Genomic DNA, 17,120 nt, shown 5'->3' on the forward strand with positions numbered 1-17,120 from the left:
ATTAGGTGTTATGCTATCCCTTCGTAGTAAACTTATTCGGCGAAAAGCATTTGCGGGCACCGGAGAACTTTGCGAATCTTGATGATTCCAAATAGAATCATTGGGACGTAGCGGCCCAGACTACTCACGCTGTACATTTTCAATTGACGTTACCTCACTGACTGTGTTTGTTCGCGCTCTCACGGCGGTTTGAGCGCCCTTTGAGCGTGAACAACGGTCCAACGGTTTAAAGCGCAGAGTCTATATCTCCATAGTCACTCACAGTAAAGTACTCCAACTACTAGCGGCAATTGGTCATTATGATTTATTGGCGTCCCCTTTTAAACGGGGCGGTAACAAATAGTCACCTAACCTGCTTGATTTAATCAAGCAGGTTACATCTCCTTTATCATTTTCCTCATGTAAACTTCTCTATCTACCTTGTACATATGCTGTAACAGTTCGGGTTGTATGAATCGCTTCCCTGCACTTTTTTTCACCAATTGGCCTCGTGCGCTACCGACGATGGCGCTGCGAACGGCTCCCCCGTGATGCTGTGGCTAGAATGGGTACTCGTGATGTCAGAGAGGGGACTGGCCTTTGTCGTCTGTTACAATCCGGCTTGAAAAGCTTCATTTTCATGCGTTTGCTCGCGCTCTGACCGCGTTCTCGCGTAGCACGGCGTTCTCCAATTACCATCTGTATGTTTAGTGTTAGTTGTATTATTACCAGCACTATGAGGACAACAAACCTTGTATGTTAAATGTACCTGCAAAATACGCGCCCATGATGATGATGATGTGTGGTGTTTTATGGCGCAAGGGCCAGTTATGGCCAAAGAGCGCCATGCCAGTGTTTGTGAGTGTGCAGTGGAGCGATGAATTCTGAGAAGTAGATGAAGTGTGGCTGTAAAGGGGCCTAAAAATAATCGCTGTAAAATGCGTAAAATATACATGCACTAAAATCATGGCAATGACTAATAAGGTGTACTATGAAATGAAGAATGCACTGACAAAGAATGACACGATATTTAAAATATTTAAGATGTAGTAGTTGGAAAGAAGCACTACTGCCTAAACAGAGCCCTTGAATCACAAGGGCCTGGAGGCATGTGCTTATACAAAACTACCATCACAGCGGCATCCTCTGGAGAGAGGATGCGCTATGAATTTGTTGGGCTTACAACATGCAGTACCACGTCATTTAAGAAAGCGAGGACTGCTTTAGTGCTAAACAGTGGTTCCTCACCAAGAAACATACTGGGATGCAGAGGGACATGATAGCGGTAAGCTAAAGGGAAATGTTTTTTTCTATCTGCTTCGGCATCCCGACACTCCAGGAGAACGTGGAGGACGGTTAGCCTCTTACCACATCTACCACAGGTTGGTGGTTCATCCCCGGTTAACAAAAAACTATGGGTGCCAAATGTATGACCTATTCTGAGACGACAGAATAGGACATCAGTTCGTCGTGTTTTCGTTACGGGGGGCCAGAAACCTAACTGTGGCTTAATCAAGTGAAGCTTATTATTTGTTTGTGCATCCCACAGACGTTGCCAATGGCTTCGCAATTTCTTACGGAAGAAATGTTTCAAATCTGTTGCAGAAACAGCAGCTGAAGGATTAGTAGCGTGCGATGTTATTGACGTAGCCATTCGGTCAGCTAGCACATTACCCTCAATGCTTCTGTGGCCAGGCACCCAGCATATAATGATATGCTGGTTAGATACATATGCTCTACACAGTACGGAATAGAGCTCAATGAGTGTAGGATTTTTCTGTTTACAGGGTGACTTTAAAGCGTTTACGACACTTAGAGAGTCTGTAAATATGATTGATTTTTGAAGTTTAGATTTCCTTATATGCCTCACAGCTGACAATAAAGCATAGGCCTCAGCCGTAAAGATACTTGCTTCCGCGTGGAGTACACCGGATTCCGAGAAGGATGGGCCGACGGCTGCATACGACACCCCGTCACGTGACTTAGAAGCGTCTGTATAAAACTCTGTGCATGTGTACTTGGACTGGAGTTCAAGGAAATGCATTTTGATATGTGCCTCTGGTGCGTGCTTAGTGACCTCCACGAATGATGTGTCACACTCTATGAGCTGCCACTGCCACGGCGGTAACAGTTTCGCTGGAGCCATAAGACAGTGTTCAAGCAACGGAACACCCATTTCCTCACTAAGATTCCGCACACGCAAAGAGAACGGTTTTCTCGATGCCGGTCGATTTTGAAAGAGTGTGGCAGTGGTCATGTCGTTTATGGTTGAATAAGAGGGATGTTCAATGTTCGCGTGTACTCTAAGAAAATATGTAAAACTATTGTATGAACGCTGCAGATGAAGTGACCACTGATTCGACTCTACGTAGAGGCTGTGGATCGGACTTGTTCGGAAAGCACCGGTCGCGAGGCGGATGCCCAGATGGTGAACGGGGTCTAGAATTTTTAATGCACTTGGCGTTGCGGAATTATAAATTATAGCCCCGTAATCAAGGCGTGATCGGACAAGACTGTTGTACAAGTTCAGTAGGCATTTTCGGTCACTACCCCATGTTGCGCGCGACAAAATTTTTAAAAGGTTCATCGTCTTCAGACACCTTGCCTTCAAATATTTAAGGTGGGGGATAAAGGTGAGCTTTGAGTCTAGAATTATTCCCAGGAATTTATGTTCACTGCTCACGGATAGTTCCTCTTGATTAATCGTGAGATTTGGCACTGGTGTCATGCCTCTTTTGTTTGAGAAAAGTATGCACGTACTTTTCTTTGCATTTATTTTAAATCCATTTACATCAGCCCATTTAGACAGTTTGTTTAATCCAAGCTGTACCTGCCGTTCGCAGATAGCAATGTTGCATGATTTGAAACCTATCTGTACATCATCGACATACACAGAATAAAACATGCTGCGTGGAATAACTGTATACAGGGAGTTCATTTTTACAATAAAGAGCGTGCAACTAAGCACACCCCCTTGTGGCACGCCAGCCTCCTGGGTGAATGTTCTAGATAAAACATTGCCCACTCTTACGCGAAACGTCCGGTTAGACAAGTAGCTTTCGACTGTGTTTAACATATTTCCACGGACCCCCATCGCGGAAAGATCTCGCAGAATCCCGAAGCGCCATGTCGTGTCGTACGCTTTCTCTAGATCTAGAAAGACCGAAAGTAAAAACTGTTTATGTATAAACGCATCTCTGATGTTTGCCTCGATGCGAACAAGGTGGTCTATTGTTGACCTACCTTCTCGGAAGCCACACTGGAAGGGGTCTAGTATTTTGTCATTTTCTAGGAAACAGATAAGCCGCCGGTTTATCATTTTTTCATACAACTTGCACAGGCAGCTTGTTAGCGCTATTGGCCTAGCTAAAGACGGGTCCTTGCCTTGTTTAAGAATCGGGATGACTATGGCTTCTTTCCACAAGGAAGGAATATATCCAGCCGCCCACATGGCATTAAAGAGAGAGAGGAGTGTTGTCAGTGTTTCGGGGTGTAAGTACCTAATCATTTCGTAGATAATACGGTCGCCACCTGGCGCTGAGTTGTTGCAACAAGCGAGACATGCTTTAAGTTCGGCTAAGCTGAATGGTCGGTTGTAAGCCTCATTTGATGAAAATTTGCGATTAAGGGGCTGCCGCTCTTCGCGTTCTTTGAACTTCAGGAAAGATTGTGTATAGTGCGATTCACTCGATACATATTCGAAGTGTTTGCCTAGAGTATCCGCCTGGTCTTCCAGGCTATCACCTTGGCTATTTACTAAGGGTAGGGGATGTGACTCCCGACCTATTAATTTATTCACCCTATTCCAGACTTTCGTTTCATCTGTATACGAGTTTATGCTGGAGATGTACTTTTCCCAGCTCTTTTAGCACGTCTGCGCGTTCTCCTGCCCTGCGATTTTGCTTGTTTAAAATTAATCAAGTTTTCGGCTGTTGGGGAGTTGCGAAACAATCCCCAGGCCTTGTTTTGCTTTTTACGTGCTTTTTGGCATTCCTCGTTCCACCAAGGCAGGCGACGCTTATTAGCTAGTCCATTAGTTTGTTGTATGCACTTTTCTGCAGCGTCAGTGATAAAACGTGTTATATACGCCACAGCATCGTCTGTGTTAAGAGACGCAATGTCATCCCGGCCTAAATATGTTATTTCTTTAAAAAGTTGCCAGTTAGCAGAGTTAACCTTCCATCGGGGAACATGTGGCGAGCAACCATCTTGTTTTGTTAAGCTTAGTATAATTGGAAAGTGGTCGCTCCCAAAGGGGTTCTTCAGAACGGACCACTGCAGGTACGGAATTAGTGTACTCGACACGATACTTAAATCTATGGAGGAGTATGAATTATGCGCCACGCTGTAGTACGTTGGCTCTTTCTTATTAAGTAAACATGCTCCCGAGGAAAAAAGGAAGTTTTCAATTAGGCGACCTCTTCCATCACAACGCGTGTCTCCCCACAAGGTGTTATGTGCATTGAAATCGCCGAGAACTATGTATGGCTCCGGAAGCTCATTTATGTAGTTTTGAAATTCCGTTTTATTAAGTGGATAGCTGGGAGGGATGTATATGGAACTAATAGTGATTAGCTTGTCAAACAACACCCCTCGGACAGCAACTGCCTCTAGGGGCGTATGAAGTTTTAATTCCCGGCAGGCAATACCTCTATCGACTACAATAGCCACACCACCGGAAGACACGACTGTGTCATCGCGGTCTTTACGAAAAATGGCGTATTGCCGGAGAAAGTTTGATTGTGTAGGTTTAAGGTGTGTCTCTTGAACACACAGCACCTTAGGATTAAACCTGTGTAGGATTTCTTTGACGTCATCGAGGTTCTGTAGGAGTCCTCTGACGTTCCATTGTATTATTTGTGTATTCATGTTGGAAGTGTTTTTTGTGCTGTGTGTTTAAAAAAGAGACTAATTTAACTTACAGAGCCCTTGTCGGGCCCTGTGATGCGGGCTTTTTCTTTTTTGGAGCGGTCGAGAGATTCTCGCCGCTCCTTTGGCGCTGGCTGCGCCGTCTGGCTGGAAGATGTGTCCATTGGCTCTTGCGGAGCGCTGGACACCCGCTCTTGAGAGCGGTTTGTTCGCGGTGAAGGCCTCTTCTCGAGGGACAAGGCCTTGGAGGCCACTAGCCCGGAGGTTGATGGCCCCTTCTGCTGGGGTTGCGGAGCAGCGCTAGCTGCAGCCGCCGAGGGGGCGGATGGCGTCGCTGGCAGCTCACTGTGTGTGAGCCGGACAGCCGCCGGAAGCCGCTGTGGCGCTGCCCCCTGACGCGCCACTTCGGCAAAGCTGGTTTTTGGCAGGTGCAATACCCGCCTGCGTGCCTCCTTGAAAGTTATGTTTTCTTTTACCTTAATTGTCACTATTTCCTTTTCTTTTTTCCAGGATGGGCACGACCGCGAGTATGCGGCATGCTCCCCATCACAGTTCACACAGTGGAGAGAGTTTTCGCATGATTCAGAGAGATGCTCAGTGGCACTACATTTAGCACATGTCAGTCGGCCTCGGCAGTTCTGAGAGCTGTGGCCGAATCTTTGGCACTTGAAGCATCGGAGCGGGTTTGGCACGTATGGCCTGACACGTAGTTTGACGTATCCGGCCTCAATGGTCTCGGGTAGAACACTTGAACCAAACGTAAGAATTATGTGTTTTGTCTGAATCTCCTTACCATCGCGCCTCATCTTGATTCGTTTTACAGCCAAAACATTTTGTTCCTTAAATCCTTCCAGAAGTTCATCTTCAGTGAGCTCCAACATGTCGTCATCAGAAATAACACCGCGGGAGGTGTTCATGGTGCGGTGCGGGGTCACAGTCACAGGAAAATTTCCAAACGACACTAGATTCTGTAGTTTATCATGTTGTTTCTTATCGCGGAGTTCCAGAAGGAGATCACCGCTGGCCAACTTCGTCGCCTTGTAACCTGGTCCTATAGTCTCTGTCAGAGTCTTTGCAACAATAAAGGGTGAGATCACTCTCACGGACTTGTCAGTTTTCTCACTATGTACCACGTGGTATCGTGGAAAGTTCTCAATTTGTCGGCCAAAAAATTGGAATATTTCTTCGGTGCGCCCCCGTTTCGGGCGGCGATCAGCAAGTGCAGGAAAGGAGCTATCCATATATGTGGGATGAGTTTCGGCGGTGGCGCCAGCCACCCACCATGGAGCCCAACAAGGGGACGCTGCAGAGTCTGTAAGGGACAGGTCCTGCAAACGCCAACTGTACGCCACCACTATAACCAAATACATATACCCAAGGCAGGATATAATGCACAAGGTTAACCCTTGCTGCCCGCGAAGTCGGAAGTGAAAGGAAAATAAAGAGAGGACAGGAAAGAGTGAAAGTAAGAAAGACGAAGGTTGGAGGGAGAGAGAGACAGGAAAAGGCAACTACCGATTTCCCCCGGGTGGGTCAGTCCGGGGGTGCCGTCTACGTGAAGCCGAGGCCAAAGGGGTGTGTTGCCTCTGCTGAGGGGCCTTAAAGGTCCAAACACTCAGCGTTGGCTCAACCCCCAGGATCCCCTTTTCCCCGGACACGGCTAAGCCGCGCACGGTTAGACGCGGGAGGGTCCAACCCTCGTGTGCTCGGGTACGCGGTGGCGCAACTCACCAAACGCCTGCTTGCGCAGACGCCCCTGCGGGGCAAAATACGCGCCCAAACTGATGCCCAGTGGCACTGGCGTTGCGCTGCTTAGCTAGAGGTCGCTGATTGGACCTCTTCTAAGGCTGAGGGGCAAGCTTTTCCAAATGGGGGAAATTGCAAACACGCTCGTGTGTACTTATAATTAACTGCTCGCAGGAGGGGGGGGGGGGGCAAAAGAACCCCAGGGGGTCAAAATTATCTCCCATTCCAGCACTAGGTGCCTGATATTCTTGTGGTGCATTTGGCGCGTCACATGTCAGATTTTATTTTCTCCATATATTTTTATTTTTCATATAACCCCATCTCTCGCGGGCAGGGGCACCATCTCGTGACTCAGTCACGAAACATCGCGCTGAGCCAGCAAGTGAGATTCGTCACAGCTTTGAAAATGAAGCACGATCGCAGGGCTCATGGGCAAAATTTTGCGTTGACAAAGCGGCATTGTAGTTGAATGGGAATTTCACATTTTGCTTGTAATTCCAGTAACTTGGGTTTCCACGTGTAAAACATTTTCTGACAAAAAAGGTCTCGTTATTTTACTGAGAAGCGGTTTACCTTGAACATTAGTAGGGCACCACGCGCTATGTTTCCCAGTTGCCAACCATGCTTTGCACTATTCTCTTGCAAATAAATCTCATTAGCACTTTCTAATGCAGAAAAAGAAATTGTTCGTTTGGTTAGCATAATACTATTTCCTTCAACGCACTTTCCGACTACCGGAAACCACTCGGAAGACATTATTTTATCACCGTTAATAAAATATCATGCTAAAATGCAGAAATGCTTGTAAACATTTCGCCTTTATAAGTCTGCCTCCCCTCTCTCTCCTCCTTCTTTTTTGTTGTTTGTTTAGAGGTCCAGAAACTTATTCAGCATAGTTCTCAGGAAAACTAAAGTTATCAATTTTCTTGTTTTTGTTTTGAATAGGGATGAGCCGCTTACACAGCAAACTAAATTGTTAACGGTGGTCTAAGAAAAAGTTGTCGCCTGCTTTTGTTACACGATATCACTAATTACCAACGCTAGGCAAATCTAGACCAGGGAATGTGCACGCTACCCACGGTAGGAACAAGGAAAGAAAGGGTTACGCTGAGCCTACTGACATGCAGGGGCGAGCGGTGTCACGGTGAAAGTAATTCATTTTAATTAAAAATTATGCGAAGGTCAGTACTGCAGCACAAGACTACGTAATCTTTTTTTGATCAGAAATTTTATACGCCCTCGTGTCAGACGTTCCAGCTCAAGTTTTGCTGCAGTTCCGCTAAAGCAGTGCATGCATTAACGTACCGCAGTGACCACCTAGCCTTTTTTTTTTTTTGAGAATGGCATCAAGCTTCTTCCATTATATGCTTAACGCTTTGGGCAGCAACAAAATCGAAATGTCTGTGGCAAACAGAGTAGGCGTCCGAACACGCGGCATGCGCTGAACAGACAAACACGCTAGTACAGCGCAGGCACCGCAGATGAAGGCTAAATGCCGCAGTTCATTGTCAAGAAAGAGCCGACAAACCGTTGTGAATGCACTATGAAAACGGGAACAGCAATGTCGAGAAGCCACGCCGTGCACGCACGTATACACACTGATGACTAGCAGACGACGCCAGGAGCAATCCACACTGAGCGTGGTGACGACTACTCTGCTAGATTTCGCAGGGAATGGTGTCCCGGCACATTCCGTACATACTGGTCAAAAAACCTGCAGACTTACTTTTCAAAGACTAGAGCAGAGTAGGGTAGTCGACAGCATCAAGCTGCTTTCACGCCGCGAGGGCGCGCGCAGCCGAGCCCCCCACCCCCCTCCCTTGACGTCACACGCGAGAGGGCGCCGCTCATAGATCTCGGGGCGAATACTGAAAGGGCTTCTTGCTTACCTTGACTGCTCACCGGTCTATGCTTAGTCCACTTTAAATCCAAACGCTTCTGGAAGGCGTACATTACATAAGGACCTCACTGGTTGAATCCTTTCTCATTCGGTTACGATGTGCTTAGTGGTCCCCGGATTTTCGCTGCAGCATAGACAAGCCTTATAATTTTGCGAATATTTGCTCCGGTGTGTTTTTATTCTTAGGCAGCCAGCGCTAGCCACAAATAGCAAAGCACTGCCCTTTGTCTCATCGTGCAGATTTTCCCGTCTAATTTCTTTCTTCTCATTCTTGTAAATATCCATTGTCATTTTTGTTTCCATTCTTTGTATACAATTCACTGTCTCTATTTCTCTCATTTTCTTTCTGATGACTCCTGGTTGTCTATTTACAGATTGAATTATCCCGTACTTGGATGCCAAATTTCTCGACCTCTTTCGCTATTCTGTGCCCCCACTTTTCAAGTACAGATATTTGCTCACTTCAGCCACTCAGTTATTTTGAACCATGACCATGATTCTTTCTTCAATACCAATTTTGCTCTGCGCCTTTGGGACTTTAAAAGAGATCCCAACCCGTGTCACCCGTCCACTGTCTCAGTTGTTGTTTAACTGTGGGCTACCAAAGCCAACGAGCTTACCCATCTTCGGATAACTTCCAACCCCGACAAGATATCAGGTTTTTAACACAGAGTGGCAACTGCCCGAACGTTATTGCTTGCACCATTACTCATTTCCATACTGCACTCACCACCTCCTCTTTATTGTGGCCCCAAAGTGCTCTATGTTCCATTATTGCTGCATTCCTCTTTCTCTTTATTTTCAGATAATTCTGGCCGATGTTTGAGCAAGTCTTTCCTTCGTTTATGTATTCGCCGAACTACTTATATTGCTTGACTACGGGTATGACTTGCTGCTGAATTGCTGATTTTTCTGTGCTAAACTGAAGACCTAGAGTTATCGCTGCGTTGCTACTGATATTTACGCACACTAGTCGTACATACAATTAAATTGGACATATATTTCTAAGCGGTGTACTTGCCAATTTTGCCTGCTTTATAGGCTTCACCGTGTTGCCGTCAGAAAACTAGGCGCTTCAGGCTTTTTGTTACAGGAAGTCACTGTAAAACAAAGGGGGAACACTAGGCTGCCGGCAGGGGTGCCAAGGGCACAAGAAATGTGTTCACACCAAGACGACTAAATAAGAAGGGAAAATAGCTGTTTACGAGAAGTTTCAGCGAACACTTAAGTGTTATTGTGGAAGCGTTTTACCGTTTGATAAGATGAGCTACAGCGATGATGGGGTTCTTCCGGCGGTGTTGACGATTATCGACGCTCGTGTAGTGTCATCCAGGTGGCGATAATCCAACATCGCTGTAGCCTCAAGCTGGACGCGGTGGAGCAACCGTTCGGCGTTCCCCAGCCGGAGCTTGTGCACTGTGCTCGAGACGCTGGGTCGGCGTCTCCAGCCCTTTAGCGGCTTCACCGGGTTGCCGTCAGAAATTTAGGCGCTGCATGCTCCGTCTCAAAGGAAGGCACTGTAAAACAAAGAGGAAACGCTTGGCTGGCGGCAAACATACCAAGAAAACAAGAAATATGCGCATACCAGGACGATTAAAAAATGTTCACAGGGTCTCTTCTGTATCCCTAAGACGACTTGAAGGCGAAAGATTGCCAGATTGCCACTGACATTTACAAGTGTCTGTAAATCTCTTGTAATTTCCACTAGTAGCACTATGTCGTCCACATACATCAGTCAGAACATCTTCTGTTGCACCATTTGTCAATTACGCATGTAGAATATAGCAAACCCTAAGTCACTGTTTTCTAGTCATCTTTCTATGCTATCAACACCTGGAGACAGATGCCATCCTTACTTCAGTCCTTGGTGACTTTCCACCACTTCATTACATTTCCAGCCTTCCCATACAATTTGTACTTGGATGTCTCTGTATAGCTCATTCAGCAGCTCCACGAAATAGTAATTTATGCGTGCTTGTGAATGTCCCATAACAATTCCCTGCCTTCATTATCGTAGGCTCCTTTAATATCTACCATAACAATTCCCTGTCGACGTTATCATAGGCTCCTATATTATCTAGAAATGCTACCCATAAAGGTCTATTCTTTGCTACTGAAATATCCATGCACTGAGTTAATAGAAACTTCTTATCCTCTAAGCGTCTGCCTGGTCTGAACCCAATCTGTAGTTCCCCCAGTAATAATTTTTTTCCACACACTTGGACCAACGCAGCCACCTCGCCACAAAGAAAATTAAATCCTCCCGCCTATCACTCATCCTGTCGTAATATTCATCGTAATATGAGTAATAACTACTCAACGCAGCCAGCTGTTCTTCATTGTTTCTAAGAATAACTTTACAGAACGAAGACATACCTTATGCTACCAGCTATCCGCCAATTAGCCAGCTCGGCGTTCAAACAATGGGTGTATAATTAGTCTGGCTGCAATAAGTATACCAGCCTTAAAGAGTATAATTCCTTTAGAAAGTTTTCTTTTTGTATTTCTGCCCAGATTCTAGCGCGCCTGCTAGGTCAGTCTCTCGCCAAATACTTACGGTTTATCCCGGAGACATGCATAATTGTAAACTACGTCGACGGCGTGTAAAGAAACTATATGTAGTGTGTTGAAGAGGTCGTCTAGGAGCGATCAGAAGAATGCGGTGAAGAGGCAGTCAGGGGAAGCGAGAAAATGTTGCGCGCTGTCGCTGCAACTGAACTGAATTATAGAGGCAATTAAAATCATTATGAACGGTTCCTACGATTTCTTTTCATAGCACTACGGCCCGGTGGACCGCAGAAGCCGTGAAAGGCTAGCGGCGCCAGCGATGACGTCGACAGCTCTAAGCCGGGCTCTGATGTCTATCGGAGTAGCCAGTTGGGCGCTCAAACAATGGGCGCATAAATGTTATAGCTTCCACAAATATATGTGACTTCATGAGCATTACTTCATTCGTGGAAGCTTTTTTGGTCTTTCCGCACAGATTCTCGTGCGTCGGCTCGGTCATTTTGTCGCCGAATAATTGGGGCTTATCCCGGAGACATTGTTTATTCGTAAACTTTGTCGATAGCATATGAAGAGAATATAGGGTGTGTGTTCAGGAGGTCGGCTAGCAGCGATCACAAGAATGTGGTAAAGAGGGAGTGAGGGGAGCTGAGGAAAGGTTGGGCGCTGTAGCTAGAACAGACCTAATTTAAAGTGGATTGCACAAGTGGTAATGAAAATCATTGCGGTTGCTTTCTACCATTTTTGTTTTTCTCATGGCACTACGGCACGGAGGACAGCAGAAGTGCTCACGGGCAATGTGCGCGTGCGATGACGCCGGGCTCTGATGCCTATTCCTGTCACCTTTCCGTCACTTCTATAGCCTGTCCAAAAATGTTGACAGATGTTCAAGTCTAGACTGCAACAGACAGCGCTAGACAGCAACAGTGACGTCCGATGGCTTTTTACTTTAATTGACAGTCCAATTTTCTTTCTCTTTCTCTCAAGGCTGGAGACAGAAACGCAAGGCGGAGGCAAGACAAAAGTGACGACATGAGGCTGACGTTTGGCAGCAAGAGTTGCGAAAGTACATCCTGACCGGCCAGACCGTAGTGCGTCTCGTCAAGACATGTTTTCGACGCTACTTTGCATTTGATGATATATGTTGTTTTGTGGCGCAAGGGCCAGCTATGGCCAAAGAGCGCCATGGCGTGGTGTACTGAGTGAACAAAGGTGTGATCAATGACAGTGGGTAGGTGTAGGGTGGCTGTAAAGGGGTCTAAAATCCTGCGCACTAAAGCGCGTAAAAGAAACAATTGATAAGATTATGACATGACGTGATAGGGGCGAAATGAATGTAATTGTGTAACATAATATAGTATAAAAAGTTATAAGCGATACAAGGCACTACTGCCTCACAGAGACCCTTAGAAGCAAGGGCCTCGGCTGCGGGAGGCCGTGGGTTCGATTCCCACCGCCGCCGGGCACCCACTGTTTCAACAGGGTACAAGCGTACCCCGGCCTGGCGTTCGGCTTCCTTCAGGGGTGATACGCTTGGGAAAGGAGCCTGCGCCCTGAATTCCCGTCGAAACCAACGTGAGCACGGAAAAACACGACACGTGTGACGGTGTCGCAGCAGCGTCCTTGGAAGAGGATGCCGCTACGTATCTCTCGGACGAAAAACTTGCAAAATGTCAATGTCTTTTAAAAAGGCTAAAATTGAATCTTGCTGAAATACCGGGTCATTATGTAAAAACATCGCTGGGTGAAGGGGTATATTCTCTCTAGAGGCTTGAGCAAAGTGCTTTTTTCTTTCAGGTTCTATTAGTGGACACTGTACTAGGATGTGAAGTACAGTAAGTGCCTCCCCACATCTAGTACAGTTCGGGGGTTTGCCTCCAGATAACAGGTAATTGTGCGTGTCGTAAGTGTGTCCTATTCTGAGCCTACAGAATAAGACGTCATTTCTTCTAGATTTCGTGGTCAATGGCCAGTTCCCTAAGCGAGGCTTAAATAAATGAAGTTTGTTATGAGTCTGGGCGTCCCACAAACGTTGTCAGTGGACTCGAAGTCTCTTGCGTACATATGGCTTCATATCGGGAACAGGGACGGGCATAGATGTCTTGCCAGCTTTTGCCTGGATGGATGTGGCAAGCTGGTCTGCCAGTACATTTCCTGCGATGTCTCGGTGTCCTGGCACCCAGCACACCACAACATACTGCCCAGACGAATAAATATTACATATGAATGAGCAAAGTGATACTATTACAGGATTTTTGTGCCTTTTAAGAGATTTTAAAGCTTTTACTACGCTCAGTGAGTCTGTGTAGATGATTGCTTTTGGTAATTTCGGTTCTTTGATGTGTTTAAGAGCCAACAGTATTGCATAAGCCTCTGCTGCGAAAAGTCTCGTTTGGGGGTGCAGGGCATGGGCATCCGAAAATGATGGGCCAACCGCTGCATAAGAGACGCCAGCATGGGACTTTGATGCATCAGTGTAAAATTCCGGACAGGAGTATTTATGCTGCGGTTCAAGGAAGTGCATTCGAATGTGTGTAACCGGGGCGTGCTTCGTAACATGTAAAAAAGACAAATCACCGTCTACAATCTGCCACTGCCACGGTGAGTCCTGTATAGTGGGCGTCATTAGACGATGTTCAAAGAGTGGGACATCCATTTCCTCAGCCAGACTTCTCACACGCAACGAGAAGGGCTCTCTTACTGCAGCTCGGTTATGAAAGAGGTGGGAGCTCGACAAATCAATTACGGTGGAATATGAGGGATGTTCACTGTTTGCGTTCACTCTAAGGAAATACACGAAAGCTGTGTAGGTCCTCTGCAAGTGGAGTGACCACTTATTGGATTCCACGTGAAGGCTTTCTACGGGGCTTGTCCTAAAGGCACCTGTAGACAAGCGAATACCTAGATGGTGGACGGGGTCTAGCATCTTCAACCCGGTTGGGGTGGCTGACTGATAAATTATGGCCCCGTAGTCTAGGCGTGTTCGTATGAGGTCTTTATACAAATTTACCTGACACTTTTTGTCACTACGCCATGTAGTGCGTGACAACACTTTTAAGATATTCATTGTTTTCATGCACTTATTTTTAAATGCTTTAGGTGTGGTATGAATGTTAGTTTTGTGTCAAGAATTATGCCTAAGAATTTATGTTCCGTTTTTACAGGTAGACGGTGTCCTTGCAGGTAAATGTCGGGGTCGGGGTACAGTCCTCTCTTTCAAGAAAAAAGGACGCAGGTGCTCTTTTGTGGATTTAGGCAGAACCCATTCTCGTCTGCCCATTTAGCCACCTTGTTCAGACCAAGCTGAACCTGCCGCTCACAGATTGCAATGTTGCGCGATTTAAATCCAATCTGTACATCATCGACGTACGTTGAATAAAGCATGTTTCGTAGGATGCATAGACGCAAGGAATTCATTTTTATAATAAAGAGAGTGCAACTGAGCACCCCGCCCAGTGGCACTCCGGTTTCCTGCACAAAAGGACGTGATAAAGCATTGCCAACTCGAACACGGAATGTGCGATTCAGCAGATAACTTTCAATCACATTCAACATATTACCACGTATACCAACGTGGCAGAGGTCTCTCAGTATTCCAAACCGCCATGTGGTGTCCTAGGCTTTTTCCATGTCTAGGAATACAGACAGAAAGAACTGTTTGTGAACAAAAGCTTCAGGTGTTTGTGCCTCAATACGTATCAAATGGTCAGTGGTGGATCGACCCTCGCGAAAACCACACTGGTATGGGTCAAGCAGCTTGTTTGATTCTAGGAAATGTATCGGACGGCGGTTTATCACGTTCTCGAAGAATTTGCAGAGGCCGCTTGTTAGAGCTATGGGCCGGTAACACGATACTGACTATGGATCCTTGCTTTGCTTCAAAATAGGGATCACTATGGCCTCTTTCCAGGCAGAGGGGATCTTGTCGGAGGTCCATATAGAGTTATACAGACAGAGAAGGGTTTTCTTCGTTTCAGGGGGCAGGTTCTTCAACATGTCATATAGTATGCGGTCAGAGCCTGGGGCAGATTGGTTGGAACAGGTGAGTGATGCATGCAGCTCTGCTAGGGAGAAAGGTAGGTTATATGGTTCGTTCGCGGTGCTCTTTCGGTCTATTTTTTGTTTTTTTATTGCTGATTTGTATCTTGTAAATGCTGTAGAATATTGCGATCAACGGGACACATGTTCGAAATGTGCACCCAGATGGTTCGCTTGGTCCTCCAGGCTGTCTCCCTGCGTGTGTACCAGGGGAGGTGGATGTGTTTGTCGTCCTCTTACTCTATTGACCCTGTTCCAAACCTTGGCCTCATCCGTGTACGAGTTAATACTTGATAAAAATGTTTGCAAGCTGTCTCTCCTGGCTTGTCTGCGCGTTCTCCTACCTTGGGACTTGATTTTCTTGAAATTGACAAGGTTTTCTGCAGTAGTAGAATCGCGAAGCTGCCTCCATGCTTTGTTGTACTGCCTACGCGCGCAAAAGGATTTTTTATAACTTCCCATTAAAGTTCAGGTAATATGGACGGAGAAGCTATGCTGAGATCTATGGAGGAAAAAGTTGTGTTTGCGAGGCAATACTATGTAGGTTCTTTTTTGTTTAGCAGGCACGCACCGGATGAGAAAAGAAAGTCTTCAATTAGACGGCCTCGCGCATCGATGCGAGAGTCGCCCCACAGACCGCTGTGTGCATTGAGATCCCCAAGAACAAGGTAGGGTTCGGGGAGCTCATCAATCAAAGACTGAAATTCTTGTTTGTGCAGCTGGTAGTTCGGCGGTATATAGAGCGAGAAAATGGTTGCTAGTTTATGTGAAAGGACAGCACGAACAGTCACGGCCTCCAGTGCCGTTTGCAGTGGAAAATGCTGACAGGCTACAGTTCTATCGAATATTATGGCCACACCTCCAGAGGATGTGGCAGCATCCTCGTGATCCCTTCAGAAAGCAATATACTGACGGAGGAAGCTGCTGTTTCTAGAGTTAAGATGAGTTTCTTATACACACAGCACTTTTGGATTGAATTTGTGTAAAAGTTCTTGAATGTCGTCTAGGTTGTGGAGTAGTCCCCTAAAATTCCACTGAATTATTGTGTTCATGTTGGAAGTAAAGGTGCTGTGTGTCTTGTACGAATACTAGCACTTCTCCTACAGGGCCTTTTCAGGCCCTGTAATTGGTGTTTTCTCCTTTTTGGGGTGCTCGAGAGAGCCTCGTCGCACCCTGGGCGCTCCATGCGCCATCTAGCATGTGGTAGTGTCCATTGCCTCATCAGAGGCTTTGGACACTCGCTCCAACGAGCGATGTCTACGTACAGGCTTCGTCTTCGAGGACAACGCCTTTGCCCCCACCAGTGCGGAGGTTGACGGACCCTCCTTTGCCTCCGTGCGGCCCTGGCTGCTGCCAAGGTTGGTAGAGGCCACTGGTGTGGCCGAGTTGAGGGAGGGTAGGGTAGCCTTGGCTGCTCCCACCGTAGGGGCGGTTACCCCAGCCGACGGCTCGCTGCGTGCAGGCCGGGTTGGTGGCGGAAGCCGATGCGACCGTGCCCCCTGACGTGTCGCATCAGCGTATGTAGTGTTGTGAAAAGGCGAGCACCTTTTGCGTGCTTCCCTGAATGAGATGTTCTCACGGACCTTTATAGTTATTATTTCTTTTTCTCTTTTCCAGCCTGGACAAGAGCGAGAATACGCCGGATGCTCGCCGTCACAATTTACACAATGAGGCGTGGCCTCACAGCTATCTGAGGCATGGCCTTGCACTCCGCACTTGGCGCAGGTGAGTCGACCACGACAACTCTGGGAACCGTGTCCGAACCTTTGGCACTGGCAGCATCGTCTCGGATTTGGTATGTGAGGTCGCACGTTCAGTTTGATGTAGCCTGTTAGAATCGTTTGGGGGAGAATACTTGATGAAAATGTCAGAAATAGATGTTGTGTTGGTATTTCTTGATTTCCCGCCTGATTTTTATGCGTTGCACATTGGTGACATTCTGGTCGCTCCAGCCTTCTAGAAACTCGGTTTCAGTCAAGTGTAGGAGGTCTACCTCAGATACTACTCCGCGTGAGGTATTCATGGTTCTATGTGGCGTAACAGTTACTGGGTGCTGTCCGAGTGATTGAAGACTGGTGAGCTT

The sequence above is a fragment of the Dermacentor silvarum genome, chromosome 10 (genome assembly GCF_013339745.2).
Source record: "Dermacentor silvarum isolate Dsil-2018 chromosome 10, BIME_Dsil_1.4, whole genome shotgun sequence".
In the NCBI taxonomy this organism is placed as follows: Eukaryota; Metazoa; Arthropoda; class Arachnida; order Ixodida; family Ixodidae; genus Dermacentor; species Dermacentor silvarum.